Source organism: Vicugna pacos, chromosome X (genome assembly GCF_048564905.1).
Source record: "Vicugna pacos chromosome X, VicPac4, whole genome shotgun sequence".
NCBI classification, from domain to species: domain Eukaryota; kingdom Metazoa; phylum Chordata; class Mammalia; order Artiodactyla; family Camelidae; genus Vicugna; species Vicugna pacos.
In genome coordinates, this window is record NC_133023.1 from 59554335 (window position 1) to 59568960 (window position 14626).

Here is a 14626-nt window from a genome sequence, read left to right on the forward strand (position 1 = left end):
TCACAACATGATGGAATTTATGGAGATTTAGAATGGTTATGAAAACATTTTAAGTAAATGAGGTTTTTTTTTTTTAAACTGGGCAAATGAATTTTTAGGGAAAAGAAGACAAATACGTTCATTTAACAGATATAAAAAGACTGTACAATTATGCTCAGTTGGGTTAATAAGTTACATATGTTAATTGTTGGCTTAGGGAGCAAGGGAAGGCAGAAGTTGACTACGATGAAATTCTACTTTGTACACTGCACTAAGAATTGTAATTTAATTTTGTTGGCAAATGTACAATGTGAAACATTTTAGGTTTCTGCTGGGGTCTTCTTTCCCAAAACTGACTAGGCTGCATCTTTAAGCAACTCAAGTTCCTGCCCCTCTTTCTTTCCATCTGGAAAAGAGTAAACAGGACAGGTTACCCCACAGGCCTCTGGCACAATACCCAGCTACCCCTTGGGGGCAGTCCCACCCTGGTGTCTATTTTGTTCACATGTTATTCCTATGGTTGTGTTAGAGGCTTGCAGCACTTTCCTAAATTTAACCCATAATATGCTTAGTACAGATTGAAACTTTTGATTGTCATAAACACTATACAGCACTGGGGCAACAGGAGTTCCCAATTCCTTTAGAAGTTGGAACTTTCCAGGAATTCTCCTTACTCATATAACTGGGATCCAGACATGTGATAATGGAATAGGAATAGGGTCTATGCCAGTACAACTCTGAAGGAGTCAACATTTGTCATCTTTTCATCTCCTTTTATGATATTTACCATCTTTTAATTTTATTTCTTGTCCTATGCATGTTTAGGTGGCCTTTCGCCTTGATCAGCTATCACTTTGGAAAAATGAATCTCTACTGAGTTCTAAAAGCATCTTTCTTGGGGTGTTGGCATTTTCATATGGTATTCTGGAAGGCTGCAACCCCTTCAAGATCCCTCTGTTGGGAGAGAGATTCTGGGACAGAGATACCATTTTAACATCTTTTAGATCACACCATTCAGGTGGCCTTATATTTTTTTTCTTATAAGCCTGGCCCAGTATGGCTTTTAGCATCAGCAGATTTGCTTAATGATTTCAAGCTCTGGCTTCATTTAACCCTAGTGATGTACTGACCAGGCTGCCACAGCTAAGGGCTGAAGCTAACACCATCACAGCCTAACAAAGGAATAGGTAGCCTTTGCTATAACCCCATCTCTGGGATGTCCTTCTTGTAAGGATGTGGCCCTCTCCTTTACTTCCTGGAACTCTACTCTCTGGGATTTGTCAGTGCTGGTTCACCCAGAAAGCACGCTTATGGCATAAGCAATGCAGAAGTGAGAGAGGGAAAGGGAGAAGGAGAGGGAAACAGAGGTGGGAAGGAGAGCAGAGGAAAGAGGGAGGGGAGGGGAGAGGGAAAGATCATAGAAAATCTAGAAAGATGCTTAAGAACCAACATACATACATTTAATCAGTTAAAGTTTATGGTTTAACATTTTAAAAATCACATGATAGCAGACTATCTTTTAATGCTTAGGCTTACCTAAACAACTCTAAAGGTCTTATTCAAGCAATGGGGGTGGTATGGTCTTTATAGGATTGTAGAATGTTAAAGGGGTGGTGATAGGCTATCAGTAGGACTGGGGAGGAATGTTGGAGTGTACTGATGGGAGGTACACAGTGAATGTGGTGCTTAGGAGGGAGAATATCAACCCTACCAATTCATTTTTGCAGTGAGGTAAAAAAGAGATGATAGTTGTGACAATGCTTTGAAAAGATGTGATAATGGAAAGAGTGCAAGCTTTGAAGTAAGGCAGGCCTAGGTTCAATTGCAAGCTCTGCTCTTTACAAGCTGTGTGATCTTGGTAAAATTACTTAAATTCTCTGAGACTTAGTTTCCTTACCTGGAAAGTAAAGGGTAATAATAGGTCATTACTGAATTGCTGTGAAGATTAGAAATAATATTAATACCTAACAGTAGGCATTTGCTGAGTTGTAGCTGATGAAAATCATATCAATAGTAAAAAGGATTGCCACTGATTTTCTTTATCAGTTTATCTAGTAGATTCAAACAAAATTCCTCTCAACTTTTTATGTACAATCCCCTATAATTAATACAACTGCTCCACAAATATTTATTGACCATTCAGGTGGCTAAAAGAATTTTGTTGCAGTTGTTTGTGTGTGTGTGTTGCATGTGTGTGCATTGCGTGTATGAGTATTGTGTGTGTGTGTTTGAGTTGTGTATGCTGGGTGAAGAATACAAAGATGAATCCACTTGAAGTCTTTTCTCAAAGAGTTTACAGGACAGTATGCAGGCAAAATACATACTTAGTAATTAATAATATAGAAATTTCCTAGTGTTAAATGTCATATAAGAGATACAGATAAAGTCTAATGAAAGTAGAACAGAGAGAGTTTGTGACTGTGGTGCGGTGGGTCGAAGGGAGTAAGGGGTAGAATATGGGAAGGCTTAGAAAAAAACATGACTTTTCAGCTGCACTTATGAGTTGGGCTTCAAAAAAAGGGTAAAATTTGATCATCCCACTACGGAGGTGAAATTAGAATGGATGAAGGAAAAGAAATTTCCAATGGAGGAAATAGCGAAAATAAAGGCCCATTGGTTGGCAGTTATAGCTTATGAATGGACAAGCAGCAGTTCAGTTTGGATGAAGCCTGGGATATACACAGGAAGTATATAAGTTCACAGACATATAGTGTGATACATAGCTAATGAGAAAGTTGAGATTCAGCAGAAGTGACAATAAAAAGCAAATGTTTTATACACACACACACACACACACACACACACCTGGTCATGAAATATTTGTCATGAATTTCTAACTGCCCTATGTATTTTCTTAATTTATGAAACTACTGGCACCCATTAGACATCCTACCACCCCTCCCAAGAATACCTGATAGAGCTTGACTATATCAGCTGATTTCTCTCTTAACATTTCCAAGAACTTTTTAATATGTGTTTTCCTAATACCCTGTAATCTTGCCTATGATGTTCTCCATGCTCAGAATGGTTAAATTCTCCTCCTCCTCCAAGCCAGGTATTAAAAAAGAAAGACTATCTCATGTTAACCCCAGCACGGACCTCTTAGTTTAGCTATTACATCTCAATTATTTCTTCCTGGTGCATATTTACATATTTCCCCATTTCCTTCCATTCCATTTATGCCATAATTTTGTTCTTGTCACTGCCGTATTTGATTTTTCTAGCACAGCTGGATTATCTAAAACTGAGTTCTTTGTGCATATCCCTGACAGAAAAATAGCTCCCCCTCTTATTCTCTGATTATTTCTTGGCTGAAAGACTGAAGCAGAAAATATCATTAGTGAGGAGTCACATCAGATTCCTAGGACATTTGTATTTTGTTCATGCATGCCAGCAGAGCAAGGTCCAACAGCATGTGCAAATGGGAAAGATTACACTGATGAATTATTTATCAAGTGCTGAAAAGGCATTTTGGTTTTCTTAACTTTTAGAGAGAGATTAGTGATTTCTTTTTTCAGCTGCCTTCAAGCAAGCCAGGTGGTACTTATGGTGCACTTTTTGCTTTCAACATTTGTGTAAGCCAGTTATGCTGCAATCTAGTCACTGTGCTAGATTAGGGTGACTGCAGTAGATAGCAAAGTTTGAATCATAAATATTTTTATTTAAAAATAACTCCATGGGGAACAATTCTGGCAAGTTTCACAAGAAACTGTTAATCATAAGTGACCGGGTAAGGGGGATGGAGAGGACTTTTATTTTCATTTTACATTTTTCTGGAGCATTTGGGTTATTTTTGAAATATGAGCATAAATTTCTTTTTTCTTCATTTAAAAATATATTTACTGAAATACAGTTGATATCCAAAATTGCACATATTTTTTGTGTACTGTTTGAAAAGTTTGGACATAAGCACCCATGATACCATTAACACAAAGTAGTAGACACATATCCAACATCTCACGGAATTTCTTTGTGTCTTTTTTTTTTGGCTTGTGTGTAGTAAGTACACTTAACATGAGAATACCCATATTTTTTATGAAGACAGAAAAAGTAGTCTTATCACCAGGCTGTGGCCTCATGTTCAAGTTTCTTGATCTGGCATTCAAAGCCCTCTAAGATGCAGTTCTATCCTACCCTGCAGCAGTGCTTCTCTTTTCCCTAACTCATGTCTGACTAGGCTTGTTAGTCTCTCCGTTTTGCCACTCACATGACACAGTAAGCCAGCCTTTGTTCACATGTCTATGCTCTCTGACTGACTTTCCAAGTTTAGAAATCTGACCCTTCTTTCTAGACCCTGGTCAGAAGCTGCATCCTTCAAAGAGCCTTACCTGATTTCCCTCATCCACACTTCCTGTTGCAAATGAAGCCAACACTGATTTCAGTTCTCTGTTGGGATCTAATTATATCTTGTTTGAGTTTTCTCTGGTTAGTTACAGGAGCCAGATTCTTGTTCTGTCACAACCTACTGTGCGATCTTGGGTAGGTAGCAATCTATCTGGATGTGTTTCCTTATCTAGAAAATGAGGGATGTTGGATGATTTCCTAAATGCCCTCTAGTTCTAACAATCTAGGTTTCTAATATTTGTGAAAGGAACTTCAAAAGGTTCCAAAGCACTATAAAACAGAAATTGATATTAGGATTACACGTTTTTATTCCCCACAACTTTTATATTATCAGGTAAAATAACTGCGTTTCTGACAAGCTGCTTGCATGAATAATCTTTAAGTTTGATAAAACCTCTACTTCTTTGGTTAACAAGGTCTAACTTTTCAAAAAATTGGAAAGTCTGTTTTTCACATATTAGGTGCACCAATTTAAACATTTTCTATGTCTTTCTTTCTTGAGCTAAAAATCATTTGAAGATATTTTGATTAATTGTGCACTTGGCATTAATAACCTGTTTCAATGCTCTGTTTCATCAAGCTTGACAATTTGTAAATGTCCTGGTATTATGCTTTAATAATTTGTCCTGGAGAAACTAGCTTCTCAGAAATGACAGTTAATATTACCGTTCCCATACATTTTCCATGGAAATAACAGCAGCAGCAACAATAACAAACACTTCTCTAGCACTTACTATGCCCTAGGCACTGTACTATATTCTGCTTATATTGCTTATATTATATTATGGGGCCAACTCTTGCCTTCTAAGATGGCCTGCACTCTGCCTATGGAGTGTGTATCTCCCTGAATAAACTTGTTTCACTTTACTCTGGCTCACTCTTGAATTCTTTCCTGCAGAAGGCAAGAACCTATTCTCCAGTAACATTTTAATTGATTTGTACTAATTTTAAAGTTGATTAAAAATCAGGAGATCCTACAAAACAATACAGATTTCTAATGTCTCTTGAAAAATTGAGAGATCTATACTAGGCCCACATTCCTATGTGGAAACAACCAATAGGAGCTGAATAAATATTGGCTGCTTCTTTATTTGGAGAACACTCTAATTTCCTGCAGTTCCTACCACTACCTATTGCATTACATCTACTTGCTTTACTCTTAAACTTTTTCTGCCTGGTTCCTTGTAGACAACTGAGCCAGAGCTTTAATCCTTGATATATTACCATTAAAGTTCCTTCAAGCTTCAACATACAATGATTCTACGTGAAGTTAAAAAATATACTGATACACACCAGAATATGGATGAATCTCAGAAACACATTGAGTGAAAGAAGCCAGAAACAAAAGAGTAAATGATTTAAAAATGACCATTTTTGGAAGTTTAAGAGCAGGGAAATTTAATCAATAGTTCTACAAGTGTGAATAGTAGTTACACCTGGGGATGAAGGCTTATTGACTGGGAAGAAGCACAAGGGAACTTTCTGAGTGTGGGTGATAGAAATATTCTATATATTGATCTGGGTAACGATCACATGGGTGTATGCATATGTAAAAAGTCACTGAAGATTTGTGCACTGTAGGAAATGTATATTGCATTTTAAGCAAGATACTTATAAAACATTGATGTTCAGCAATTCTCAAATGTTAGTCCTCAAAAGCTGGCATCAGAATAATCTGAGATTTTCCCTTAAAAGCAGATTTCTAAGACCCAGCAAAGACCAACTGTTCTAGAATCTCTGGAGTTGGAGCCTCGCAACCTATAGTTTAACAAGTACTGAGAACTTTAGGATGGAGGCAGATATGAGGATTCCTGTTCTTTTTCTCTGTCTGGAGCTTTAAAATCAAGTTCTGAATGAGTTAATTTCTTAGTGTTCAATTGGGATGAGGAGAGGAGAAAGAACTCAACCCTCTAAAAGTCATTCTAAGCAAAGATTTGTTTTGTCATTTACTTAGGAGTATGCTTGTGGTTGTTGGGGAGATGTGTGTGTGTATGGGGAGTAGTGGTAGGGGATTGGCTAATAATAGAATGCTAACTTTCTTTTGGTGGTGGGAGGTAATAGAATCTTAATTTTAAAGAAAGATTAATTCTAATGTTTCTACAAAGGTGCTTAAGAAGGTCAGCACAAGTATCATCAAGTTAGCTAGATTATTTGAGGACTAGTATGGTATGAACTGATGGTCAAAATACTTAACTCACTCTAGGTTCTGAAAAATTGAATGAAGGCTCTGCCCTCATCACAATGTTTAAGTTGTCTTCTACCCTGCCTGCCTGCTTTTGGATAACTTCCTCCTAGGTGGTAGCCTTAACCTCTGCCATAAATTCTTTCTCAGTAGTCTGAGTCAGTGACTTTCTCAGCTTCTCTTCAAGGGAGAGCTTACATTTGAAAGGGATGCTCAGAAAGCAATATTTAATGTTTAACTCCAAGGTGAGTCCTGTATGATGATGCTTCAGGACAGCAGTTATAGACCAACGGGAGAAAGATTTTAGTATAAAACTAACTCTGTTTTTTGAGACAATCCAGACTTTACACTATGAACCCACTTGTGCTCCGAATGGACCCTCACTTCTTTATCTGTAAAATAAGATGCTGTGTCCTGGGAGATTGCACAATGATACACGACTAGTGAGTGCCAAAGGTGGGCTCCAAATGCCCAAGTCTTGATATAACTATGTATACATGATACAAACAGGTTTGAGAGCAGGATCTGCCATTTGCAGAACCCTTAGGTATCTGCTAAGGTAGAAATTAAGATGCATAATTTAATTTCTGTATTTCCCAAAGCATAATATTTACAGAGTAACTAAAACCTTTAGTTTTCTTTAGTGTGTACTTTTTTCCCCTCAAAATAAATCAACTCAGGTGCCATATATGTCTGCTTGAGATGAGATCTGTGGGCCTGTGAATGTTTATCCTTCCTTCCAAAGAGTCTCTTTTACCCTAGTTCCATTGTCTGAAAATATGCCATTATTTATCATCTTTCCCTACTAAGAAAAATATATTCTTTTGCATTAAATATTGCCTCTATATGGGGTTGTATAGTGTCCTCCCAAAGTTTGTGATCATGGATTTTCTCCACAGACTTGGAGCCTCAGAATGTGACCTTATTTGGAAATAAGGTCTTTGCAGATATAATTAGTTAAGATGTGGTCATCCTGGATTAAGGGGGACTTTAAATCCAATGACTGGTGTCCTCAAAAGAAGACCATGTGAAGATATAGAGACATATAGGGAAGAAAGCCATATGAAGAAGAGGCAGAGACTGAAGTGATACATCGACAAAGCAAGGAATGTCAAGAGCCATCAAAAGCTAGAAGAGACAAGGAAGGGATTCCTCTCTAGAGCTTTCAGAGGGAACACAGCCCTGCTGACATACTGATTTTGGAATTCTGTCCTCTAGAACTTCAAGAAAATAAATTTCTCAATTTATTTTATGTATGTTATGGCAACCCTAGGAAACTAATACAGCTTCTTATACTAAGTCCTGGAAGAGAGGCCCTTGGGTAGGGGATTCTATGTAGTCACGGACACTTCAGTGACAGAGCACTGGATTGAGGGGAAGGAGACACTAGAAGGGGTAAAAGACCTCAGAAGCTGGGCAAGGAGAAGAAACATGGTTGTGTTTTGTAAATTACACAGACTAGCCCTGTGGAGAGTCATTCAAATGCTCCTACTGAGGAGCCAACTTTCTGTCCTATACCAATATGGAGTTAACAGTGAGCAGTTGTTGCCCTAGCTAACTGCTCAGGAACTAGGGGTTGAAAATAACTTCCATAGCTTGAAGACATGAATCCTGCCCAGTCTTTTTCCTCCCCAGAAATCATCACTTGTAAGTGGCCTGGCCCCAGGGTAACCTACATGAGTACTAAGAGTTTGGCAAGCAAGAAAATGCACCCTATGTGGCCCCCATTCCTCTGTCTCAATCAGAATTGGGAAATTTGCTATTATCTTTAAATGATCTCTTGTATTTGTTTATTTGTTTTGGTTGTTTGCCTTTTTGAAAATTCATCTGGTTATTTGTTTTACCCCTTTCCTATTTTGGCAATGCCTTTCTAGGCTTGGCTAAATTTGGCTTCATTTTCTGCATCAGATTATATATAACTTTGACTCACTCAGGGGAGTGGGGGTGACTGGGGGTCTTAGGATCTGTTAGCATTTCTCTGACTGGGACAGTGTGGGTGGCTGTTTACAATTCATTTTAGAGTTTACTTTTGGTCTTATCTGCTTCTCTGAGAAAGTCCTTCCATTTTTTGCCTTTTCACATCTAAAATGCCTCTATCTTGTCTGAGTCTCAGGGTTGGTGAGTGGCTGTCACAAGCAAAGACATATATCTAACTTATACTAAGTCCACATTTGTAGGTTGCAATTCTGCTACCTTTGTCTTCAGCATGGACCTTTGCTGACGTGGAGTATGATTTCTGAGTCAGATATATAAAAAATGTAAAGACTTGCCATATAGAGTTAGTGGTGTGACTTGAAGGGTCTGATGGAAAGGCCCCTTCTTATCTCTGCACCAAAGGAAAAAAGCTGCTTACTTAATGATTCTGTCTATGATTCATTTGCATGCTCAAGTAGGCCTCATCTGTTTTTTTAATATGTTCCATGCGATGTCTGTGAAATGATTATTTATTTATTTATTTATTTATTTATTTTTTAATTTTTGTATTTGTCTTTTATTGTAGGATTAGTTCTTTATATTCAGGGAAGTTATTATATTTTTACTGTTTTTAACATTTTTTATTGATTTATAATCATTTTACAATGTTGAAATGATCATTTATAATACTGATTGAAGAGTGGACTAGCACACGTTGCTCTCATTATCTACATCATGATTCCTAAAGCCATGTTCTTCTGGAGTTACTGGGTTAGGAGTCAAGAAACAATTTTTCCTTGACTATGAATCTCACACTGTTAATTTCACATTTTATGAGAATCCTGTAATGCACTTTAGAGGGAATCACAAATGTTAGTTTCTGTCTCCCAATCTGGTCTGACAAATCCCAGGTCTGAACAATTTGGATAAATAAGTTTAATGAACAGACAAAAGATTTCAGTTCCAGTGATTGTAATGAGAAAATGATTCAAAGATGTTATTTTCTCTAACGTTTTCATTATCTGACATTACCTTAAATATATATTTGTTTTCTTATTTGTTGCCTATTTCTTCCAATAGAATGCTACCTCATTAGGACTGGAAATTTGTATTATTCTCCACTGATTCTTTAGTGCCTAGAATGGTGCTTGGCCCTTAGTAAGAACTCAATAAATATTTGTGGAATGAATGAATGAATAAATTAATGATGCATATTCTCTTAGAGTTAGGGAAGCTTTCTCTAAAGATCATCTAACCTAGACTCTCACTCCATAACATCCTCTTCAACATCTTTGACAACTGCTCATCCGGTCCTGCCTCAGGTCCCTCAGGGGCAGGGGACTCACCATCTTCCCAGACACCTCATTTTACTGTTACCAAAGAGTTCTTCCTTTAGTTGAGTTCAAATCTATCTCACTGAAATGTTCACTGCTTAGTCTTTATCTTGCCTTTTGCAGCCACATGGGTTAAGTTCTAATTTTTCAATGTAATAGCCCTGAAAGTTTGTGAAGATTGCACTGATATTCTCCATAAATCTTCTCCAGGTGAAACAACCTCAATTTCTTTAAATGTTTCTCATATAATATGCTTTTGAGTATCCCCTCATCATCCTTGCACTCTTCTATGACCATTTATTTATGCTACAGTATTATGGTCTGGCAAATTCTCAGTGTGGTACAACTATCCACTCCTTGCTCAACAGAAACATTCATCAGAAGTTCATGGGTGTATATGTTTATCAGGTTCCACATCTAACTGTCCTAGGATTCATCCCACATTTCATCATTTTGTCCACAAGGACATCATGAAAGACTTTGTAAAATGATTTGCTAAAATCCAGGTATAGTAATCCATTCCACTAACCCATTAGTATATTAACCATATCTAAAAATGAAGTGAGGTTAATCTGTTTAGTAAAGCAATACCAGGTCTTCATTTTCCCTACCCACTTTTGAATGATCACAAACTATCTATTTGAAATAACTGATGCAAAATATTTGGGAAATTAAAACATTTAAGAGCACTCAAGAACTTCAAAATATCTTTATAATTTTTAGGAATTTTTCAGATACATTTATACATCTATATTTGCATTTGTATCTATGCTTCTATCTATCTATCTATCTATCTATCTATCTATCTATCTATCTATCTGCATCAATAGATGAAAGAAAGAATGTGGAATGTGTCTGTTTCTGAGAGTATGTATGTGGTGTATATGTGTTCTTTATATTTTTTGGCAGGAGAATCAGTGGGGAAATAGTTATAAATTCTTATAATTAGACTTTTAAATCAGTGCTTTTGCAAGGTGAGTAGCAGAAATGCAAATTCCCCTTGTTTTATTGTTTCACTACATCAAGGCACAGATTCAAAGATGTAGCTCTGGCTTTATTTAGAACCTCATTTAAAAAATAAAACTATGATAAAAGATATTTTTTTCTTTTCTTTCTTCCCCTCTCCCCAGTAAAGCACATATCCCAGAGAATGTGGTCTGCAGGAAATCTGGAGGAAGACCTTTGATGCTCAGAGTTCTTGTCCCACAAACTTCTATTGTCCAGGTAACACTACATTCTCTTGTTTGTGTGAATGAATAAAATCCTATTGTATAAGTTCACTTTAGATATTTTTCTCTTTCTGAGACAGGCAAAGATAAAATATTTTTGTATTTGAGGCACAGAATAATTAAATATCTAGTCCTAACCTAAAACCTGGGGCATTGAAAAGAGAACCTCACCAAATTAATTAAAACATTTGAACTTATCAAAAGCAAGGGATTTTAGAAACTTATAAAAATGCAAGTACTTTTTCCCTCTCTCTCTGTCTCTCTTTCTCTCTCAATCCTTCTTTCTCTTTCTCTCTTCCTTCTCCTTAATCCTCCTTCCCTCTCTCTTTCAAATCAATTCCCAGTGTTTTCTCCCTTCACCCTTAATTAAAATCTCCCCCTTCTAAGTCATTTACCAATTTGATTAGTAGGGTCCCTGCCAACTCAAAACTCTGATTCATTAAGTATAGACTAAACATAATGAATATTTTGTTACTTGACTATAAAGGTTCAGTGAGTTCAGGTTATAAATACCCTGTTCTCCTAAGGCTTAAATTTTACTGAAAGTCAGTTTTCCTTAAGCTTAAATTTTGGTCATTTACATACCACTTTCCTAATATCTGCTATATTCTTGTCACTTTTATTATTAATTGCTTACTATTTTTAAATTAACTTTATTATAAATTTAAATATCTATTTTATCATTATCCTAAATATTTGGTTTTTTGGCATCATGGGCTAGATGTGCTAGATAATGTTAAAAACAAAAAATTTGTCTATGTACCATCTAAAATTATCTACAAATCACCAGTATTATACATATCTAACTAAATAGTCTACCTTCTGACATGACTTCTGTAGTCTTGATTCATGGACTATAGCTTTTATTTCTCTTTATTCAGAAATCCAGAATTTCATTATAATATAACTGCCAGTAATCAGATCAACACTATCCAGTATCATATCTATTTGTGGGACAATAGGGTGAGACAACTGGTGATGAGATCGGGTAAAGGAGTTTGTGTCTTTTCATTATCTTTTCCCTTGCCCCTCTCCTATGTGTCAGTTTTATAATTTTTTTTCAGTTTTCAATCCTCTACTATATACATGACTAAGAAGTCCTTGAGAAATTTGTTGAATCTTACCTTTTGCCCTTGATTTGAGCATGATAGAAACATAATGGAAATAGCATTAAAAAGCAAAATGAGTTTTCTTCTCAGAGGTAAGATGAAACTGCATTGTTTTAGCTTCAGGGCCCAGATGACTTGATCTGTGGCAGCCGTTTTTGGCTTACTATTCCAGCTGAAATAATAAATTCAGAGTACAGTTAGAATTGTCCTCAACTTCAGCATAGTAGAGAGTCTTTCATGCCTATAATCAGGATGGTTAGATTTTAACTGGTCTAAGGACTTTATGCTGATCCTTCAAAGCCTTTCAGTAGCCACTGTCCAATCTTTCTTACAATGGTCACTGTACCCTTGGTCCTCTAGCTCCTGGGTCAAAAATTGGCAGAGAGGAGATTGACATTGTCATCACTATAGAGGTTTGACAGAAAACAGTTCCATCTCCAGGAAATATTTGTTTCCTCTTAGGCATTATGTCCGTAATTCAGAGTTGCCTGGCTAGGGATGTATGGGTCAACTTATTAGGCAGTTTTCAAGCATGTCCATCTGAATCAAAAGATCTATTGTACATGCATCCATTCTCAATTATCTTACTTCTAAACCAAATGAAATAAAACAACACAAAACCAGCATAAGTACTGGCTAATCTTGAGTTACTATTATAAACAGTAATTCATAATTCAAAGTAAAATGCTAAGAAATACAAAGGTTTTGGTTTTTAACAAAGATGTACAGTGTCTTCCTCAGAAAATTATTGATAGAGTTTAAAGGAGTCATTACAAAGAACATCTCACAAGGTACTGACCAGGAGAGGTTTATTATGTTTTACTTACAAGCTGTCTCTGGAATTAAGGTTTCACTTAATGTCACCTTCTTGATAATGGGATGACATAACATGACATATAGATATGATGTCCTATTTCAGAGGATATCTTAGGGAAAAACACAATCAAAAGTCTTCATGCTTTTAATTGGCTCTAGAACATTAAAGAATGAATCCAGAAGTACCAATGGTATAGATTAATGGTTCTCAAACTTTAAACTGTATCAGTATCTCCTGGAGGGTTTATTAAAATGGAAACTTCTAGGTTCCATTTCTAGAGTTTCTGACTCTGTAGGTCTGGGGTGAGGCCTGAGAATTTGCATACCTACAAGTTCCCGGATGATGCTGATGCTGCTGTTCTGAGGAACCACACTTTGAGAAACATTGGAATAGAGCCAAATATGGCAAAGAAGTTCCATGGTCTTCAGAAGAGATAATATCAGCATTTCTGTAGGATATAAATAAAAATTTAAAAATCACAGAAAAGGAGAGGGACAAACATTTACTGAGCATCTACGCATGTGATGTACTTGCTAGATTCTTTACACAGATATTTAATTTCATTTTGACTACATTAGCTTCACTTTTCAGGTGGAAAAGAAACTTAGCAACATTAATAAATTTTCGCAAGTTCACATAGCTATTAGCTGGTGGAGCTGAGACTCAAACTCAAGTTTGTATGGCTTCAAAGCTTATAGTTTTTCTACTAAATCAATTGATTTTTAATATGCATAAGTCTGATTTTGTTTGTTTGTTTGTTTTTTTGCTTAGAGAGGTAATAGTATCCAGGGAAAGTGGAGTGAAGTGAGTGCCAGGACAATCAGGCTCCAGCTCTGACTCTGCCACTAATTTCATTTATTGATCCATCAATTCCGGTACCCATCCCCCCACCTATGCCTCCAACTATGCATTTGCTCATTCATCGAACATTACTTGAAAATTTGTAGCATTTTAGCTCTTCATTGTATGTAAATACTTTCCCTTCTTTAGGCTTCATTTTTTTCATGTGTGCAATGAGAAAATTGGACCAGATGATTTCTTTTTTAAATTTTTTAAATTGAGTTTTAGTCATTTTACAATGTTGTGTTAAATTCTAGTGTAGAGCACAATTTTTCAGTTATACATGAACATATATATATTCATTGTCACATTTTTTTTCGCTGTGAGCTACCACAAGATCCTTTGTATATTTCCCTGTGCTATACAGTATAATCTTGTTTCTCTGTTTCACATTTTAAAATTCCAGTCTGTCCCTTCCCACCCCCAGACCCCTTGGCAACCACAAGTTTGTATTCTATGTCTATGAGTCTGTTTCTGTTTGTATGTATGTATGTATGTATGTATGTATGTATGTATGTATTTATTTATTTTAGATTCCTCATATGAGCAATCTCATACGGTATTTTTCTTTCTCTTTCTGGCTTACTTCACTCAGAATGACATTCTCCAGGAACATCCATGTTGCTGCAATTGGCATTATGTTGTCAGTTTTTGTGGCTGAATAGTATTCCATCATATAAATATATCACAGCTTCTTTATTCAGTTATCTGTTGATGGACATTTAGGCTGTTTCCATGTCTTGGCTATTGTAAATAGTGCTGCTATGAACATTGCAGGTGTAATTTTGAAGTAGGGTTCCTTCTGAGTATATGCCCAGGAGCAGGATTCCTGGGTCATATGGTAAGTCTATTCCTAGTCTTTTGAGGAATCTCCATAC